Source organism: Podarcis gaigeae (assembly GCF_964106915.1).
Source record: "Podarcis gaigeae genome assembly, chromosome: 17".
Taxonomy (NCBI): Eukaryota; Metazoa; Chordata; class Lepidosauria; order Squamata; family Lacertidae; genus Podarcis; species Podarcis gaigeae.
The window spans coordinates 16,015,429-16,036,348 of NC_139694.1; the positions used below are offsets into that span (position 1 = coordinate 16,015,429).

Consider the following 20,920-nt stretch of genomic DNA (forward strand, 5'->3'; position numbering starts at 1 on the left):
TGGAAACCCAGCCAGATGGGCAGGGTATTCTTCTTCTTCATCATCATCATAATCATCACCACTGAGCTACAGTCCCCCACAACAGATTCAATTTAATATTTGGGTCTGATCTGTCTATTCCCCCATCCGCCGCAAAAAAAGTTTAGAGTGCTGTAGTCTGAAAATCACAACCAAGATATGGAATCTATTTCCCAGAAAGTACCGTACACTGTGAGCATTGTGAGATTTTGCAAAGATCTACCAGTCAGCCACTGCAAGTGCTTAGAAAGTAGGCGGCTGAATTTTGAAACGGCCGATGTTATCTCACAGCTGGAAGTGTGTTATTTAAGTAAACAAACAACTGAATTGTCACAACCAAGTTTGAATCCCGAAAGATTGTTCACTACTTCCCAGCCCCCTAAAGACTGACTACGATTTGGGGGAGGGTGTGTGTTCCTGGCATGATTTATCTAAGAACTAGTTAAGAAAAGAATAAATAGGCTCGCTACATCAGACAAAAGATCCACACCCTCCAACATTCTGCTTTCTGTAGGTCTTGGAAAGATGCCTCTATTGGTTCGCAAGCAGCGAATGAAGGCAGTAGCTCTTCCTGCTTTTAAATCTCAAGCACCCGCCAATCAGATAAGTGAGACCTGCAAAGAAACATTGCGAGTCTCTGTGACGGACCACCTGAATCAATCTCAGGGACCACTAGTGGTCCATGGACCACAATTTGGAAACCCCTGTCTTTAATCACACCAAAAGTTTTGAAGTCCACTAGAATTCCTCACCATGCTGGATGCTAAGCAAAGTGGGAGGGGAGAATATCTGCACTAGTCAAAAACTCATTTTTGTTTTATAGTTTTAGAAGGGGGTGGCTGTGGGGATGTGGCTATGGGAACTGTCATGAAAAGCACCTAGACAACCAATTTTACTACAATTTCTTGTAATGCATTTGCCTGAAGGACAGGTATATTTATGCAGGGTACTGACAGCTGCATTTTGGACTAATTGTAGTTTCCGGGTCACCTTCAAATGTAGCCCCACATAAAGCACATTGCAGTAGTCCAAGCAGGAGATAACCAGAGCATGCACTACTCTGGCGAGACAGTCCGTGGGCAAGTAGGGTCTCAGCCTGCGTACCAGATGGAGCTGATAGACAGCTGCCCTGGACACAGAATTAACCTGCGCCTCCATGTACAGCTGTGAGTTCAAAATGACTCCCAGGCTAAGCTTGTAAACCACCTTACAAACAAGAAAGATGAGTGAGAAGAGTTTTAAAGTAAATAAGCAAGAAAACAAACATTTTCTGTGCAGGTTGAGGCTCACATCTTTTAAACTCCCTCTTGTATCTTTCACTGACCTCATTTATGACATTTTGATCTCTCTGGACATGGTTTAGGCTTGAGGGGATAGCTGCAGATCTTGGCTGCAATCCTGCAAAGCCGAGGCTGGAGTACAATTAGGTGCTCTCATAGCTATCAATGGGACGCGGGTGGCGCTGTGGTCTAAACCACTGAGTCCCTTGGGCTAGCTGATCAGAAGGCTGGCGGTTCGAATCCCTGCAACTAGGTGAGCTCCCGTTGCTCTGTCTCAGCTCCTGCAACCTAGCAGTTCAAAAGCACCCCAATGCAAGTAGATAAATAGGTACCGCTGCGGCAGGAAGATAAATGGCGTTTCCGTGCGCTCTGGTTTCCGTCATGGTGTCCCATTGTGCCAGTAGCGGTTTAGTCATGCTGGCCACATGACCTGGAAAGCTGTCTGCAGACAAAAGCCGGCTCCCTCGGCCTGAAAGCAAGATGAGAGCCGCAACGCTATAGTCGCCTTTGACTGGACTTCACCATCCAGGGGTCCTTTACATTTTATAACAAGCTCTGGAGGGCAAGTTTTCCTGCCCATAAGATAAACAAAGCTATTCATTGGTCTCTAAGATAACATTACCTTTTGACCAACCACATGACATCATATGTCATAGCAGAGGCTTTATCTAAGTATTTTTGTTCTAAGAATCTCCTCTGGTTTGTGCTTTTCCATACCTCTGCCATGATACCTGCATGGCATTTCCACACACTCACATGGGTATGCTAACTCTAGAAGCTGTGCACTAAAACAAAAGCTCTGGAAAGAAAGTGGGCACCAGGGCTCAGAGCATCATTTTTTGTGTTGTTGTGGCAGTTATTTTTTCCTGAGGTGATCTCACAGTTCCTCCTAACTGTGCTGTTGATGAGTAGAAACCGTTGGAAGAGCAGCACCAGAAATATGTGTGATGTGAGAGTTAGGTGGAAACTGAGCGAGCGTTTGTTGCCTTTTAGAACTGCTAGGCAAGACTTTGAGAAAGGAAAGGCATTAAGAGTTTGTGGTTTAGATTTTTTCCACTGGAAACTCAATATATTCATATGAATTTGATTCTCGAAAGGCCGTAACAAAAAGCATTTCAAAAATCAGAAAGGGTGAAAACAAGAGTAGAGTCAGATTTTGAAATCAAATGTACTGGATGTACTGCATTTGGTCTTTAGAAAGACTATACATTTGCTTTGATATTATCGCAGCCCTGTACAACTATTACAGGTGGGGGTTGCAGAGGAGGAAGGAGGGTCTTGCATACACTTGTGTTTAATATTTTTCCCCGCATGCACAATTTTGATGAATGAGAACCTTCATTCCCATTAGCATGCTTTTTTAGGACAAACACCAGCTCCCTCAGCCTGAAGAGAGATGGGTGCCACAGCCCCATAGTTGCCTTTGACTGGATTTAACTGTCCAGGGGCCCTTTACCTTTTTTATAGCTATCAATGAATCCCATGCCATACCTCTCCATCTTATTATAAAGCACATGCATGCACAGCGAAGTAAGTCATTTCATTCCTACATTTGGGACAGATCCGAAGCTTCTGCATAGTGATAGCAGCAGTAGGCACTATATTTTCACTTATTTAATCAATTTATAGACTGCTTGATATTAAAAAATCCCAGAACCTTGGACCTGGTTATCCACAGCACCTCTAGCAGCACAACAGGAGGGTACCGACCCGCAAAAAGCATAAAACTTCTCTTCTCCTTTTGCAAAGATCATTTCACTGAGACGAAATCACAAGGCATGCCTCAAATAAACATTCAGCTCGAGAACCTCAAGACAAACTCTGTTCGCTCCAAACGTTGTTTAGCTTTCTCCTTACAAAGTCATAACAAAGAACTTCACAAAATGCAGCCTTTCCTTGTGTGCACGAAAAAGTGCTCGTAACTGAGTGATGGATATGGCTGGAGGTTTATAAGCAAGCTACACGCCTGCTTTTAAATGGGATTAACGTAGACAGATTTGCAAACACACCATTCTCCCAAACCTTTATTGCCTTTTAAGCTTTTTTGGCATGTCAGCCTCCGATTCCTATTTCCTAACCATGACAGCTGAGGAGTCCTTCCCAATCTTACATTCATGATGAATTCTTCACTTAGTGGCTGAGAGGTAAGATAGGATCAGGTGCCTTTAGCACTGCAATTAAGGGAACATTCATCATCTCATCTGGGCAGCAAGTCTTTGACTTCCTATCTACAACTAAGGCTGCAGTCAGCTGTGCGTGAGTGAACTCCCTGAAACACCCTGGAACTGACTCCTTTCTGTCTCAACATGCATAGTGTTACCGGAAAAAGAGCCCTCAGATTTTTCCGGTAACAATAGGACTGCACTGCAAGACTGCAATCTTATGCACTTACTTATAAGTTCCATTGAAGATAGTGGGGCTTGTTTTAGAGTAAAACGATACACAGGAAAGAATTCAACTAATCTGTTGCCTATGTTGCAAATAAAAATATGCCCTTTTCCCTTATGAGGTATCCAAGAGCCCGTATAGAGTCCTTACATAGGTTCCCTATTGGTAGGAGAGAATACCAGAGGCCAACCAGAGAATATTGAGAAGCAAAGCAGCTAGTAAGCTTGATCTTTATTGATCTGTTGCAACAGGGTGCTCCCCTCACATGCAGGAAAGGAGGAGGACCCAGAAAAATGCTGTGCAAGGGCTTATAAAGACTTTTGAAATTCCCATCCTGTAGATCAAGACCACCCCCAGAAACCTCATACATACATACACACACCACAAAGGTGGTGTTTATCTCTTGTCTGGCAGGTTACTTGATTGGATTGCCTGCGGAGCCTGGCCAGTCTTTTGTAATGATAAATACTTAGTTCCTGAGCCAGGTCACAGGCTCACACCCTTATTCAAACACAGACATACCCTTAAGACAGGATTTGTGAAGGAAAAGACAATGGGGAGGCTTTTCCATTTTGACCTTGCAGAGAAAACATTTGGTCAAATACATGTAAGAAAGTCCTTCCAAAGGGAAGGGGTGCTTAGCCCTCTGGTGCCAGCCATTTTCCCACTCGCCTCTCCAGCTATTTCCCTCCCCCTTGACAATAACCCTTTTAACCCTCCAGATGCAGGATTACTTTTGAAAACACCTGAAATGGTGTGGGGTGGTGGTGAAAGCAACTTGGAAAGTGCAAGTTAAGTCATCCCTCTCACCCATCAATAATCTCATAACAACAACAACAACAACAACAACAACAACAACAACAACAACAACAACAACAACAACAACAACAACTTCTATTTATACCCTGCCCTCTCCGGCCAGAGCCAGGCTCAGGGTGGCTAGCACCAGTAAAATTACAGTAAAAACATAATAGGGGTGGGGACCCAATTTAAAATACAGGTTAAAATGCAATTTAAAATGCAGCCTCATTTTAAAAGTAGCCCATAGATTAAAACCATAAGGGGAGGGGAACGTAAGGATCAGACTGAGTCCAAACCAAAGGCCAGGCGGAACAGGTTCCTTTTCATATATATACCATATATATATATATATATATATCCTTGTGGAGCTTTACATGTTAAAATGTTGGTTTGCCCCAAAGCAACTTAGCAATTCCCCCAGCACAGTGAAAGGTGCTGAAATATGTCAGCTTTATGAACAATAGTAACAGTGCCAAAGAATAATACCTGCTCAGACACTCCCCCAATTTTCACACAGGGTGTTTGCTGTGCCAAAAAGCTTGAAGGGGGAATTTTCTAGCTATTCCTAGAAAACACAAGATATAATTAAATCTATTTATTTTAAAACACCTGGGGCTTCAGGTGTTGCTGGATCCAAGCTCTCATCAGCTCCACTAGCCTGGACAGTAGTCAGGATGATCAGAGTTGTAGTCTAGAAACATCTAGAGGGCCACAGATTCTGCATCCGGCATGTATAATGTCACTTCATCTGGAATTATTGACTGCAATTTGATTTTCCTTACTAAAATTACCCCTGGCAGCATAATCCTCGTCCCTTCCAACTCTCCGATTCTATGACTCATTAAGCCTCAGGTGCCCTTCTTATACAACTTCAGTTTTAACTGCAAGTGTTAAAAACGTTCTGCAGTCTTCAATGTAAAAAAAGAGAAGTTCAGTTTTTAAAATATGTGGATGACACCTGAAATATCTGTGTAGCTTTTGTTTGTTTGTTTGTTTGTTTCAATTGGTCTCTGTGACTATATTCAGGTTGGCTCCTACTGGAGGGCAACAATCATTCACTACGAAGTATGTTCTCATTGAGACAAGCAAGGCCAGATTATGTCACGCCTGTGTTATTCGAGGTCATTCACTCCTCCTAACTGGAAAAAGCTCCCATTTCACGCTGACAGAGCTTCCTTCAGGTATGCAAATAGGAGACACACCAAAGCATCTAACGCTGGGTGGATCAGCAACTCTAAGATTATTTCCAAGCTACACTGTGGTAATTTAATTAGGAAATGCTGGGACTGAAGCTGATATTTTTTTGCACGCATGATGCATTGTATAGCCCCTCTCCAAGTTGTCCTTAGTCACATTCATGCCACTATTCTTTGCCTAACCTGCCAGCAGACCCAGCCCAGCCATTAGGCAAGGTGAAGCTTCTGCTTCAGGCAGCAGAAGCGCCCCCCCCACACAGGTGCTCCACCACTGGCGGAAAAGTACTGGTGCAATTGACACTGATTTGGAGCAAGATCACATCCATTCTGGGCAAGATCTCAGCCCAAATTGGCACGACCTTCCCCCAAATGGTGGTGCTGCTTCTCCGACTGCAGTGGATGCAGCTGCAGCAGTGGAGGCAGTGGCGGGAGCAGGCGGTGGGAGCAGTGGCAGGGCAAAGCCACAGTTCCCGTTTTGCTTCAAGTGGCAAAACAGGACGCATGACCCAGGTGGGGCTGAGATAACACCATGTACATCACCCCACACTCTTTGGAGAACGGGCAGGATACAAATTTAATAAACAATCTTCCACTACATGTTGACAATACACACACATTCCTAGCGCATCAAAGAGAACACTTTAGCGCAGGAACCCTTTGCAGACCAGCGGCTTCATCCCTGCCTGAGCAACTGTCCGGGGGCTTCATGCCAATGTACTGGTTTGCAATGGAAAACTGTTTACAGTGGTACCTCGGGTTAAGTATTTAATTTGTGCCGGAGGTCTGTTCTGATACGGAAAGGGGGGGGGCATGTCTTCTTTACCTTCTTCTTCGCTACAATATGTCCATTTATTCCAATTGTCAATGTCAAAAGGGACTAAAATCTATAAAATTCATAGAAAATCAGCGTGCCAGTTTGCTCAATTACTCTAGGACTCCATCACACCTCCCCTGTCCAGCATAATCCCTCAAGCAAGGTGTCAAGACCCTAATCCTTTCAAATTGCTCTGATCAGCCTTTCCTCCAGACAATGTCAGGTGGCAGACTATGCATATTTGGGACTATTGTTTTCTCATCCCCAGGAAGTGTTTATCTGTGCATATCTCCAGCTCTGCATATTCCCCCCTCCCTCCTCCATATGTTAATCTGTGTAACCCAACCTCCCTTTAATATATTCATGATGTAATCTGTGTAACCAAACCTCTCGTTAATGTATTCATGACGTGTTTTGCACTGTATTCTGGGACATGGAGGGAGTTTCAAAAACTCATGTCACCCCTTTCTCACTGTTCAATCTCATCTTGAACCTGTTGGCCAATAAACTCGGATCTCCGCATCTTGCTCCTGTCTCCGGCTGAGCTCATTTTCCTCCGCAGGGACCCACGGACTTAGTCCGATGAGCTGGGTGGCAGAGCAGCCTCGCACCCAGATTTTTGCCGTAACAGTTCTTAACCTGAAACTGTTCTTAACCTGACGCACCACTTTAGCTAATGGGGCCTCCTGCTGCCACCGCGCCGCCGGAGCCCGATTTCTGTTCTTATCCTGAAGCAAAGTTCTTAACCTGAAGCACTATTTCTGGGTTAGCAGAGTCTGTAACCTGAAGCATATGTAACCCGAGGTACCACTGCCCTTTTCTCCTAAGAGCTCAAAGTTAAATACAGTGGTACCTTGGGTTACATACGCTTCAGGCTACATACGCTTCAGGTACCACTGTACCTGATTCCACAAAATGTGTGGAATGTGTTATTTCTTGCCCTAGCAGTGCCTGTTTTTATCTGACTCCCCAACAAGGGTGGTGTTGTTGGTTTTGTTTTTTTTAAAGAAAAGCAAGTCTGACAAAGCAAGACACCTCACCTGCAACCTGGAAAGAGGGCACCGCATAAGAGAATTTCTGCGAAATGGATGTAGGAAGGAGGAAGACAGGTTTGGGAGTATAAAAGGAGAGGGAGTGAGAATGGGAGTCTGGATGTTGTTGGAGATTATTATCAAACATTTGCCCTAAATAAAAACGAGACCAGCTTCGTGCCCATCCCAACTCAAATAAACCCATCCCACAGTTATTTGATTATAGGTCTCAGTAGGTGGCAACCCCACATGTCCACCCCTGGCTTCAAGCCACTAGTTAAAAGTTGTGGGTGGATCGATGCAGCCTTCCCCCCCCCCCCATCACAATTTAGTCTTGCATTGTCCCTACATGATGAATATCCATGTGTTTCCATGCCAGTGGTTTTCAACCAGTGTGCCATGGCACTGTGGGATGCCTTAAATGATGGTCAGAGGTGCCACGGGCAACACTGGCTTCTGTCCCTCTTTCCTTCCCTCTCTCCTCTGATGCCTTCTCATGCCTCTGCTTCCCAAAGGTTTGCACAGCAGCCCTGGCTATAAGGGGTGGGGGGGGGCAGCTCAGAGCCCAGGGATGGCAGCAGCAGCTGCCCGGAGACTCTTAAGGAGGGGAGAAGAGGCTGAGGGAACAATCCACAAGGGTGGGTGTTTGAGGGCGAGGGGCTGCTGGCTCTGTAGGCAAGGGCTGACATAACTGGGCTCCTGAGCCCCACAGGGGTGCTGCAGCAAGAATGTAGTTGGTTAAAACCTCTGATCTATGCCCATTCAAACTGCCAGTCATTTCATGAATGGCAACTTTGAGAGACAGATTCAACTGTATGCCAGGAAATTAGGTTTGCACAGTTAAGGTGGGTTAAAGTGTTCTGTTGCCCCAGCTTAGTCAGTAGAGCCCAATACTCTTAACCTATGATTTAAATCCACTTTTTTAAAAAAAAGAAACTGACTTTTTGCTGTTAGGAAAGTGACAGGAACATGCATTGAAAAGTGTTGAATGTAGTAATGGTTAATGGCAAGACTTATAAAAACCATGCAAGCAAATCAGGATGAATGCTCATTGTTGTGTGGTCACCCTGCAAATTTATCAGAACAAATGAACATTTGTTCAAGCAAATCAGGATGATTTGCAGGCTGTCTGTATCAATGTTTTTAATGTGTTTGCAAACACAAGTTGTCCCAAACATGTATAGAACCAGCAGCGGAGCCGGAACTCACCATGAACGCCTCCCTTGTTCTCTTATAATGGCAATGGCACCCACCTGAGAGGCTCCGGAACTGAATCCCGATGAGTTCCGGCGGGAGGGGGGGGGAGCCCTGGATATCCCCATAACACTTACACAACTATAGGACTAGCAGCGCAACAAATGAGATAGCTGGAAAGAGCATTGGATTTTCCCAGGGACAACACGCAGTTTTGCCTATTGTGAAAACACCAGAAAGACTTCCTTGAAGATGAAAGTTATTGAGTGAGTAAGGGACTAGATAACTTAGGACAGGCATCCCTTGAAGTCTGGCATGATCACCTGCTCCTACGTCTGTCCCTGAAATCTGGGACATAGCTGTCATTCATCACTCTGTCCCAACCAGCAACATGGGAACCACTTGCCACCTCCTTTCTCTGTGTGTTTCTCCTTCCTTCCTTCCTTCCTTCCTTCCTTCCTTCCTTCCTTCCTTTCCATCGTTCTCTTTTTTCTCATTCTCTTTTTTAAAAAATCAACAAGAATGAAAACAGTGATCATAGGGGCCAACTCTCTGGTGCCCTGGGTGCCTGAGCACCCACAAAATTCCCCATGAAGGGGCCAGGCAACCACAAATTTTGGTGCCAGGGCCATGCACACTGCATGGCACCCAGGTACCCACTGGGTACCCACTGTTGCGGGGCCAAGTTGGCACTCTTGACAGTGATGGTGCAGTTAGCATGGTACCACCACATGTCAGAAGCTGACCCACTCTGCTGCTATTCCATTGGGGTTGGGTGTCACATGTGCACAAAACATTCCATCCAAAAGTTTCCTTAAAAGTGCAGGTTTCCTGGTGGGTGATCCTGATCTCCCAGGAGCATTTCTGATCAAGTCATGTGGCCTTGTCTATCTATGTTTGCCTGTATTATATCATAACGAGCATCAAATGCTTGTCTCATCTGAGCTTTCCAACTTGCACACCTTTCCCCAACTGCTAATTATACAATGTGCCTTTTAAAATGTTCTTTAAAGAAGACTGATAAATCTTTGGTTGCCTGGGTGTGCATGTGTGTGACGTTTATTCTGTTACGCTATGTTCAATTGCAAAATGAAATGAAAGCTGGGTGCATTACTCACATCCATTTGATGAAAAGGCATTCTCCTCAGCATTTCAAAGTTTCTCAGGCTCTTATGTAAGAATTGATCGCAGGGACTGGAAATTAAGTGCCAAGCCCTAGTCAAACACAACAGACTGGGTGAAATGATTGCTTTGCCTTTCAGAGCATTGAAGGAAGCATGTAATTGCTCACTGCCTTTCCCCACAGTAAACTACAGGTAGGAAAGGACATTGCTTGACATGTCTCTTCTTGCCTGGTGATCAGGAGGCAGGGGATGGACGGACCCATAGCGTCTCAAGTTCTTGCTCAACAAACATAATGGAATTCCATTCATTTCCACAACAAGTTACAATCTCACACCCACTCACCTGGAAGTAAGTCCCATTAAATTCCATGGGATTCACACTTGAATAGATATGCATGGGATTTTCTCTCCTGTCTCTCCCCCCACCCTGGCTTCCTTTATATTTTATGCAACTGCTTCCTTCTCATTTCAAATGACTCAACTGCCTTTTGCGCCTTGTATTCTTTCCCTTTTCATTCTTTCCATGTTCCTTTATGGTTTTGCTTTTCTTTTTGCTTTTGCGTTCTTCTAGCCCTCTTCCTTAGGGACGTGGGTGGTGCTAGGACTTGTCGATCAGAAGGTCAGCGGTTCGAATCCCCACAACGGGGTGAGCTCCCGTTGCTCGGTCCCTGCTCCTGCCAACCTAGCAGTTCGAAAGCACATCAAAGTGCAAGTAGATAAATAGGTACCACTCCGGCGGGAAAGTAAACGGCATTTCCGTGCGCTGCTCTGGTTCGCCAGAAGCGGCTTAGTCATGCTGGCCACATGACCCAGAAGCTGTACGCCGGCTCCCTCGGCCAATAAAACGAGATGAGTGCCGCAACCCCAGAGTTGGTTACGACTGTACCTAATGGTCAGGAGTCCCTTTACCTTTAGCCCTCTTCCTTATTTGTCCCTCATTCTCACCCATTTCCTCTGGAACAAGCCCTGTGGTATGGTCTCCCACCTGATATTTAGAGGATTCCCCTTAAGAATGGAAAAGAACTGAGAAAATAAGAGGCACATAAGTGGTGCAGCCTAATTCCATTACATATCAATTTTGCATGCATTCAAATAAAACCCATGTTGTTCCTGTTTTTGTGAAAAACTTACATTTAAATAGCATGCACTGTTGTACACATTTCCTCCTAAAATACCTCCTAAAATTGGTAGAAATTTCTCTGTAACACATGTATTTTTGAACTGAAACTGAATCACTAAATTTGGCAAAGCTGATTGTGAGCTGCATTCTGTTTTTTTAAAATTTTATTTTTTATAACATATTTATTGACATTTTCAAAAAATCCAGAGAAAAGAGAAGAAAAAGAGCAAACAAAGAAAAAAGAAAAGAAAAATTAAAAAGCATTCACCATTTAAACCTTATTTTCAATAACATATTTCCAAGACTTCCCCACACCTCCCCTTCTTGTATTCCAATTCCATTTATTTGGTTCAACAAGTTCTTATCCCCAATTTTTGACCTTATTGTATTTAGCTCATTATTATATTTAGTTCATATTATATAACCAATTTTACCTTATAAACCTCAGTCTTTATACATTAGAATCTTTTTCTAAGATCGACCCCTGTTCCCTTCCCCGATTTCCCCATTTTTATACTCATAACAAAAGAAAATCAAAAAATCAAAAAATCAAAATATAGTTATACACCCTTTGGATTCCCAAACTCCCCCCCCCTTTCCCGGTTTCAATCCCCAATGTCCGTCAGTCTATCTGCTATCAGCCTGGAGACCTCACATCCGAGGCTCTCAATTCTCTCTCAGTTCCTCTATGCCAGTTTTTTTGATAGTCCTTTATATCAAACCCCAAATCTCGGAGAAGCTCTGTCTCGATAATGTCCATTTTTCTTCCGGCCAGACCTCTATATTTAAAAGTGGAGCTCAAATCTTGTTTCTTAATCCTTTTGAGTCTAAATGTCCCAAAAGCTCCAACTTCCATCTTGATCAAATTTGTAATCCATAGGTCTTCAGATCTCCTCATAAGGAGATCTCTCCGTTCTTCATTCTCCAATTCAAACCAAATTTTCATCATCCAGTTCTTATTTTCCTTGATGTCTTTCCTAACAGGCCTCTGGCCTTCCTTCATCTTCTGCAGCATTGTAACTCCTCCTTCCTTTCCCTCCAGATCATCATGTATCTCTTGTTCCACTTTCTCAAATTTGTCAAATTTCTTTTCCTGCTCAGCTGCAAAGACTTTTATTTCCGCTGCAAGGACTTTTTGTTTAGCAACAAAGACTTGAGTCAAGTCCCTTCCAGTTTCAGTAGATTTATTTACTGTTTCATTCAGTGTGGTTACCCTTGTAGCCAAAATATCACTTTGTTCTTGAAGCTTTCCCAGGAGATAAAAAGTCCTGTTCAGCTCAATGAGTATTTTTCCACTTGCAGCCATTCTTGCAATGTCCCAGAACCCCCTCTGGAGGGATTATGGTTACTTACTATCCTTCCAGTTCCAATCCAAAAATCAAAATAACTTGTTCTTCTTTGTTTTCAACAATTTGTATCCCAATTGTAACAAATCTAACCAGCAAAGGCACCAAAAACAAAGTTTCTTTTTATTCCCCAACTTTGACAGCTAATTTGACAGCTGTCAAAGTCCTCTGTATCTTTTCAACAGGCTCTCTCGCAGATCACTCCCGGGTCCCGGGGGGTTACACTTCAGCTCTCAAAATCAACTCTTATCCTCCAGCAAAATTACTTGTACTGTCCAATTGTGAAATTAATAACTTTTGTCCAATAAAGAAGAAGATATTCTCTCAACCTTAGTTATTTAGTCCTTGCTTTAAGTTGTTTACAAGGCGGGGAGACGGACTTCCTTTTTGCGCCTTCCCCGATCGTGCCAAATTCAAAAAGAAAATTTCCCTTTTAAGTCCAATTTCCGTATTACTCACGGGTTGTTGCTTTTCATCCGAATGTTCAAAGGAAAAAGTCAGCGCTCTCCGTCCATGGCATGCGGCTTCACTCAGCAGGGGAAACAGAGGACTCTCAGCACCGTGCCGCTCCCCGTCCCCCGTTCCGTAGCCTTTAAAAAGGCTCCTTTGCGGGTCGGGGGCGCAAATGGTGCCCACCGAGTCACCAAGTCCACAGGCTTCCGCGCCTGTGCTTTTTTAGGGTCCCCGCATCGCCGCCCCGGCAGGACCCGACCCCTGCTGAGCTGATTCCCTCCGGAGCTCGGAGGGAATCCGCCATTAGGCGATGGCGCTAACCCGGAAGCCTGTGAGCTGCATTCTGACCCACATATACATCGAATTAGGTTGGTTCACTTTAAAGTGTGGACGAAATGAAATTCTCCTCTATTAAGCAATCAAGATGTTCTCAAACTACAATGCAAAGTAATACTTTCCTCCTCCACTTTCCATTTCACCTTCCCTGCCTCTTTATTGTTTTGGTCTCATGTTTTGTAGAACGTACTTGGTGCCAGATTTACATATAAGCTAAACAAGCTGTAGCTTAGGGCCCCACTCTCTTTGGGACCCCTCCAAAAACAAAGAAAAAAAATGGGTGTACATTTCCAAAATATAAGATAAAAAACAAAATAAAACCTACATACAGCAACAGTGTTTTGTGTTGTGTAGGCTCCTATTTTCTATGGGCAGGGGTACCTTTACCTTTACCTTTACCTTTATGCAACTGATCATCCTCTTGCTGGATCAACAAAGCTGGATGGTGTGCTCCAATATCAAGCACAGATCCAGCCTACATTAGCAAATGATATCACCTAATTTGCCCTAAACCAGATGAATGTGCAAGAAGATTTGAGTGCACAGAGACTAACCTGATGGATAAGGCCTATAGTAAGGATAATGGTGTACAAGCCAACCTTTTCGTGCAATGGCATGCAGATTTAATGATGGAAAAGAAAAAGGAATGCCTCATATTCATATTTCACAAATAGACGACATTTGAAAGGTGTCAAATAAATGACTTGTGCTGTGACCCAAGAAGATCCAACACTGTGAGAGTAATAAAAATTCTTGAAAATAAAAGCATTTCCTTTGAAATAATAATAATGAAAAAACCTGACCTGCTAACTTTTCAGAGGATGAAGCAGAATTACAGGAATTTGTGAACAGGAAATCACACGAATATATAATTGTGAGGTTTCACAAAACAAATAATTCCATCCTGTTTCATTTCTTAAGAACTTGGACAAGTACATTTACCTTGACTTTTGTTTCCTCGCTTATCAGCTGCATACTGATGTAAAATCTGTTTCCTAGCTTTGATCACCATGACATTTAAACTAGTGGTTAAAAATAGCTGCTTTGAACCTTCCTTCAACCCTTTTCCCCTAACAATATTTCTTAACTTTATTTTTGGATTGCTCTAGTCTAAACTGCAATCAAATTCCTTAACCTGGACCTTCGCACTTTTATTCATCCTGTCCGGAAAAAAGTGAAAACAAAAGGAGAGGAAAGGATTTTCTAATGAATTGCAGCCTTGCTTATGAGCTCCAGAAACAGGCTGCTAATTAAAAAATGTTTGATTATTTAACAACATTATATACTGCTTGTTTAAAATAACACCTCAAAGCGGTTAAATGAAAAGATAACAGTATCAGTAAAAACAGTTAAAAGCAAGTATTTAAAACATTTAAAAATAATTAAAACAGACCCTCCAAATGTCCCTATTTTCAAGGGATGTCACTGATTTACAGAAGCAGTCCTATTTCTGATTTGATCCCGGAATTTCTTACTTTTACTTAGGATGTCCCTATTTTCATAGGAAAAAAGTTGGAGGGTATGAAGTTATCCAACCCCCAAGCAGTCTGAAGGCAGTCCTGTATAGGGAAGTTTTTTTCAATGTTTAATGTTTTGTTATGTTTTTATATATGTTGGAAGTTGCCCAGTGTGGCTGGGGCAATCCAGTAAACTGTGTAGGGTATAAATAGCAAAATTATCATAATGGATAATGGATGTCCCTATTTTCATTGGACAAATGTTGAAGAGTATGATAAAATAGACTGAGAAGGGGAATGGCCTGTGCAGAATCCAGATGGCCAAATAGGCTTGAAAGGTGGCATTCAGACACTAGGCTTGAGTTTCTACATCCCTGCTTTAGATATTAATATACCCCATTATTTCAAAATGGGGTAAGGCAGCCCTGGCACAGCTCTGGACTTCTGCTCCAAAGTCCTATCTAACTGCCCCACAGGTTTGGAAGAGACCTGTTAATAGTACAACCGAAAGATGGGGGAAAGAAGACTGGGTAAGGTCCAAGTCTTTTTGAAATTTCGCATATTAAATAGTCGTACCTCAAAAGTCAAACGGAATCTGTTCTGGAAGTCTGGAAACCAAACGGTGGCTTCGGATAGGCTGCAGAAAGCTCCTGCAGCCAATCGGAAGCCGTGGAAGCCCTGTTGGACATTCAGGTTCCAAAGAACGTTTGCACACCAGAACACTCACTTCTGGGTTTGCGGCATTCGGGAGCCAAAATGTTCAACTTGCAAGGCGTTTGGGATCCAAGGCACGACTGTAAACAAACCCCAGCACATTTAAGAGCATTTATTTTGATGTGATAGTAGCCCACAAGAATTACAACTGAGTAGCACTACAAAGATAGACATCTTTTTCTTCTTCTTTTCTGTTATAAAAGGAAGGATTTCTGTCTTTGGCCAAGACGCATACCTTGCATGTAACCCTACATCATTAAAACAAGAGCCACTCGGGGCCACACAAAAAAGTTGTGCGACAAACGATGCCTGTGATGAGAGTCTCCCTTTTCATAAACAAGCAAACAAAAACTAATCCAGTGGTTGCTTTTAAGATGGGGAAGGGAATATGACTCTCCAAGGACCCAGGAAAATGCAGGGAAAGCATTCCAAGGCAGAGAATACTTTAGCATGAGCAAGGATTTGAAGCCTACAGAATCTTTCACGGCTGCCTGACCAGGTTCGGCTTGTGCGTTGGAACGACTCCATTTTCTGATAGGTTAGCACTGCAAGAAAAACATGGAAATTCTGGATTGATGAGGGTCTGACAGGAATGGATCCTAAACAGGAAGAAAGCTGAGGTATCAGAATGCTCGGGTTTGCTGAAGTCTCTGTGTTTATATAAAACCAAATGGGCAATCCCCCTCTCCCAGAAAAAAGGAAAGAAAGAAAAAATCAGTCCAATAAGGACTGAGCATTTTCAATAGCTATACACTTTCCAAGTGTCCCTATTTTCCAGGAAAGGTCCCAGATTTACAGAAGCCGTCCTGATTTGATCCCGAAATGTCCTGCTTTTCCTTAGGATGTCCCTATTTTCACTGGAGAAATGTTGAAGGGTATGGAGTTATGCAACCCCCAAGCCAAGTTTCTTAATACAAACCTGAAGCCTCTGAAGGAAGCCCTGTATGGGGAAGTTTCTTAATGTTTAATGTTTTATTAAGTTTTCATATGCTGGAAGCCTCCCAGAGTGTCTGGGGCAACCTAGTGGGGGGGGGATGTATAAAAAAATAAGATGATGATGATGATGATGCTACTGATGATGATGATGGAACAGGATGTCCCTATCTTCATCAGCGAAATGTTAGAAGGTATGTAGCTGCAGAATGTCAAATAACAGTTGAGAAAGAAAAATGGAATGGAGAACGGGACTGACCTTTTAAGGCCCAGGATGGGAACATTTGGCAAGGGCCTTCAATGCCACTTAAGGAGAGAGAGAGAAAGAGAAAGCGCATGTGTAGGATTGCCCCCCCCCTTTAAAGATCAAGGTAAAAGTGAGATCCAGCAGAATTAATCCGAGCCTTGAGAAGCTCTGTGCACTTCTGAAGGGAGATAAAGGTCACAACCTTCAGCATCTCATGACAATGGCCACAATGAGGAGGAGCGGGGCTCAGAGTCTTAATGGAGATACCCCAAGGGCAATGTCGTGCCCTTGCCTTATGGAACAGAATATCCTGGAAGAGGCAATGGCTGGCTGGCTTGGAACCCTGAACATGAACATTGGAAACAGCCTTATATTGAGTCAAAGCCGGCTGTCTACACTTTCTACACTGAATAGCAGTGATTCTTCATGGTTCAGGCAGGAGGGACATTCCCAGCCCTAGCTGGAGATACCAGGGATTGAAGTTGAGACCTTCTTCCACTGACTTATGACCCTGTTAGGCGTGATAGTGCACTGCAGGGTTGTTGTTTTTTTGCTGTAGGTCCCACCTGTGGATTTTTAAACATTACAGAGTTGAGCTCTGGGAGTTTTGAGTCCTTTTCTCTGGAGCCCTTTCCTCAGTCTAAACTGGGGTGTGGACTCTGTGGCCCTCTAGGTGTTTGCTGGACTCCAACTCCCATCAGCTCCAGCCAACAGAGCCACAGATTGTCACCAGGGATGATGGGAGTTGTAGTCTATCAACACTTTGATGGCTTCAGGTTCCTCACCTCTGATCTAAACCCTCCACCTCCCACCGGCTACTATTTAGGGAGGGAGAGAGGCACAAACACATCTCAGTGCGTAAGAATAATAATTAACACATAAGATCATTTGACATCAGAGCTGACATAGTGGAATATGATTTTTTTTGGAGTTTTCGTTTCAAGGTGTACCAGAACACTTGTTGCTGACAAACAATTATTCATGCCCATTATTGTTAGTGAGCAGGGCACTAAACATTTTGAAGAGGGAACATCTATGAACCTACCATTAAATTTATAGATATTTAGCACCTTAATTATGGCAGAACAAATGGAAAGATTGTGAAAGTGGTGCTGTGGTTTTGTAGGCAGTTATCATGCTCAAGTATAATCATGTGGTGCTCTTACGCACAAATATAATTGAAAGTGCTCATTGTGGCCGACACAAAACACTTTTAAAAGCATGCTGGGGAATATGTTAAAAGGATGTTGCCAAGTGAGATACCCTAAGATGGGCTTCCATGGAAATTAAATTATGAGATGCAAAGATGAGAAGGTTAAGTGGTGTATTTTCTTGTGCTTAATTTAGGTCAGGAGTCAGGTCAACCACTTTGGGCCTATGGGCACATTTGGGAATTTGAGAGGATGCTATTTGGGTGCGTCCCCGCCTCTGGTTGCTTCTTTCTCCCCAACCAGAGCCACTCTCTGTCCCCAAGACAAGAGAGAAGTAAGTGAAGATGATGGAGTTTATGGATCTGGCTGATCTCACCGGGAGAATCCGTGACCAGAAAGAAGAGGAACATCAAGAAGACTGGGAGAAATTTAAAGACTATTTGAATAAGTATTGTAATATTAAAGATATGTAACCACTTGAAAGAAACAATTAGGCCTAGGATTAAACTGTAATAATTTATAAATAAGAAAATGTACGATAAGGAAAGTTATGTAATATGATTAGGACTGTGATATGGTCTTTTGAAACACTGATATTGGAAACTGCTACATATAATTACTAAGAAATTCGGATGGAAGAGATTCGAGGAAGTCAAATACTATGTTTATGAAGATGGAAGGTACTTAATTTTAATTAATTAAGTGGTAATGTGCTGTATGTATCTCTTTTCTTTTTTCTCTTTTTCTTTTATTCTTTGTTTGTTTTTATTATTGTTACTATAATAATAGTACTATTGTTACTATTGTTTACTATGTTTATCTACTGAAAATAATAATAAATATTATTTGGGGGAAAAAAGAAAAGAGAGAAGTGATTGTGTGTGAGGGGGAGAACATGCACACTTTTGCTTTGGATAAAGGTTGGGCAAAGTAGAATTAAAATGCATCCTGCACCCTGTCTTTACACAAGGTTCCCTGCCCCCCCCCCAAAAAACCTGCCACCATCAAATCAAAACTTATATTGGTAGATGGCACAGAAAAATCACAACCCCAGTGCCTGCCACCATCACAATAACATTAATGCAAGTCATAGATCTTCAGGGATCTTCCACACAAGCTGGCTGGCTCCTGCCTGTCTCGGGAGACAATGGAGGGGTTGTTGGGACTCCAGCTCCCATCAGCTGCAGCCAACATGACCACGTCAAAAGAAAGTTAGAAGCTGAAGTTCAACAACATCTGAAGGGCACAGCTGAGCAACCCCTGGAATGAAAGCTGAAACAGACATGTTTTAACCATTATAGCAATCAGATAGCACACACACTTATCCAGGAAATATGACCTTTTAAAAATAATAACAATAAAAGAATTGTAAACTTGTTCTAAATCATTTATTTAAACTGGTGCTCTTTCTGGCAATCTAAATTAAATAGCAGCTAACCACACAGTAAAGGGAGTTTCTCGTATCTACTAAACAACATACCCGTTTCAGAAACACTGTTTTTATTAGCAGACTCTGAAGATACCCCATTAAGCATTCTTTTTTTTTTTTTTAAAAAAAGAGGGAAATAAAGGCCCTCTCCCACTCTTCCTTATTTACATCCTTCCACAAAGTGAGCTGTTTTTTAACCAAGGACAATAGTGGCTTAGTCCTAGCTTTAATACTAGGTTTCAGAGGATCAACAGGTACTGCAAGCAGCATGACTTTGCGTAATAACTTGCTCTTATCCGACTTGTTTGTAAAGATTCTCAGATTGATAAGATCCAGACAGCTAGCATTATTCCATGGGCAGTCCCACACAGCCTTCAAAATATAGTTCCCGATCCTGGTCAAGGAAGGGCCAGCATATACATGTCATTAAATATGTTTTTGTAGCTAATATGTAGGTTTTTAAAAAAATGCACATAGCACCAGCTGGCGGAACTGACAATTAAGGGAATCAGAGCAGGCCTGGAGAGAGAATATTTCCAAACATGGAGTTTTTCTCAGCTACTCTGGAGGAAAAGGTTTAATCCCTCCACCACACCTACTCTGGTTTTATTAATTATCACGCACCTCCCACTTGACGCATAAAAACATTGGCACATCAAAAATAACATTTAAAAACCTGTGCATTAGATGCAAACCCATATTTCTATATTCCTGTCAAGATTGACCCTGAGACTTCTGCTTAGAGGCAATGTATCTTAAAAACATTTGAGCATAATTAAGCCATATTAACTTTTTTGAATAGGGAATCAAGATATAAAAGGAACAACTGGCAAGTTTGGCCTTGGAGTTCAAAACGAAGCAGGGCAAAGGCTAATAGAGTTCTGCCAAGAGAACAAGCTGGTCATCACAAACACTCTTTTCCAACAACACAAGAGACAACTCTACACATGGACATCGCCAGATGGGCAGCATCGAAATCAGATTGATTATATTCTCTGCAGCCAAAGATGGAGAAGCTCTATACAGTCAGCAAAAACAAGACCTGGAGCTGACTGTGGCTCAGATCATCAGCTTCTTATAGCAAAATTCAAGCTTAAACTGAAGAAAGTAGGAAAAACCACTGGGCCGGTAAGATACAATCTAAGTCAAATCCCTTATGAATACACAGTGGAAATGAGGAACAGGTTTAAGGGTTTAGATTTGGTGGACAGAGTGCCTGAAGAACTATGGATGGAGGCTCGTAACATTATACAAGAGGCAGCAACTAAAACCATCCCAGTGAAAAGGAAATCCAAGAAAGCAAAGTGGCTGTCCAACGAGGCCTTACAAATAGCGGGGGAGAGAAGGCAAGCAAAATGCGAGGGAGATAGTGAAAGATACAGGAATTTGAATGCAGATTTCCAAAAAATAGCAAGGAGAGACAAGAAGGCCTTCTTAAACAAGCAAGGCAAAGAAATAGAGGAAAACAATAGAATGGGGAAAACCAGAGATCTGTTCGAGAAAATTGGAGATATGAAAGGAACATTTCATACAAAGATTTCCATAATAAAAGACAAAAGTGGAAGGACCTAACAGAAGCAGAAGACATCAAGAAGAGGTGGCAAGAATACACAGAGGAACTATACCAGAAAGAAATGGATGTCTCGCATACCCCAGGTAGTGTGGTTGCTGACCTTGAGCCAGACATCCTGGAGAGTGAAGTCAAATGGGCCTTAGAAAGCATTGCTAATAACAAGGCCAGTGGAAGTAATGATATTCCAGCTGAACTATTTAAAATTTTAAAAGATGATACTGTCGAGGTGCTACACTCAATATGCCAGCAAATTTGGAAAACTCAGCAGTGGCCAGAGGATTGGAGAAGATCAGTCTACATCCCAATTTCAAAGAA

The 20,920-nt window shown here is 42.7% G+C and overlaps 1 long non-coding RNA gene across 1 annotated transcript; it reads right to left on the reverse strand.

Annotated features, from left to right (window-relative positions):
• Positions 1-217: 217 nt before the first annotated feature.
• On the reverse strand, positions 218-9,922 carry LOC310835390. The gene is made up of 3 exons (XR_014559628.1): positions 9,841-9,922; positions 9,046-9,222; positions 218-1,767 (listed from the first exon to the last, which is right to left on the reverse strand). It is a non-coding gene; the product is annotated as an uncharacterized lncRNA (long non-coding RNA).
• Positions 9,923-20,920: the final 10,998 nt, after the last annotated feature.